The sequence below is a fragment of the Galeopterus variegatus genome, unplaced genomic scaffold (assembly GCF_000696425.1).
Source record: "Galeopterus variegatus unplaced genomic scaffold, G_variegatus-3.0.2 Scaffold6689, whole genome shotgun sequence".
Taxonomy (NCBI): Eukaryota; Metazoa; Chordata; class Mammalia; order Dermoptera; family Cynocephalidae; genus Galeopterus; species Galeopterus variegatus.
The window spans coordinates 113,531-114,334 of NW_007732800.1; positions in this window are offsets into that span (position 1 = coordinate 113,531).

The following is an 804-nucleotide window of genomic DNA, read 5'->3' on the forward strand; positions in this document are numbered from 1 at the left end:
TCACTTGGGAGAGTGTGGTGCTGATAACACCAAGGCCACGTGTTCAGGTCCTATATAGGGAAGGCCGGTGAGCTCACTGGCTGAGCGTGGTGCTGACAACACCAAGCAAAGGGTTAAGATCCCCTTACCAGTCATCTTAAAAAAAAAAAAAAGAATAGCTACTCCTGCTCATTTCTGGCTTCCAGTTGCATAGTATGTCTTTTTCCATCCCTTCACTTTTGGTCTGTGTATGTCTCTATAGGTGAGATGGGTCTCTGGAGGACAGCATATACTTGGGCCCAGCATTTTATTCCATCAGTCAATCTGTGCCTTTTGAATGGAGAGTTTAATCCATTGACATTTAGGGTAGTTATTTCATTTATTATTTGTTTAGTTGAGATATAATAATTATACATATTTATGGGGTACAGTGTGATGTTTCCATACATGTAGACAATGTGTAATCATTAAATTGCAGTAGATAGCATATCTATCATCTCAGACATTTATCATTTCTTTCTGGTGAGANTTAAATTGCAGTAGATAGCATATCTATCATCTCAGACATTTATCATTTCTTTCTGGTGAGACCATTTGAAATCTTCTAGCTATTTTGAAATATACAATTTTAGTTTGGAATTGAACAAAAATGTTTTTGGTGGAAATTTGGGAGGAAGAAGTCACACAAACAGGAGGCTTTGACAATGTGAAAACTTCATCTCTCTCTCTCTCAGAGATCAGGCACTTAAGTGTGAATTAAATCAAGATAGATTTTAAATTTTTAGCTTAATTTTTAAATAGTTTCTTCTAGAGGTTTCCAAGGAA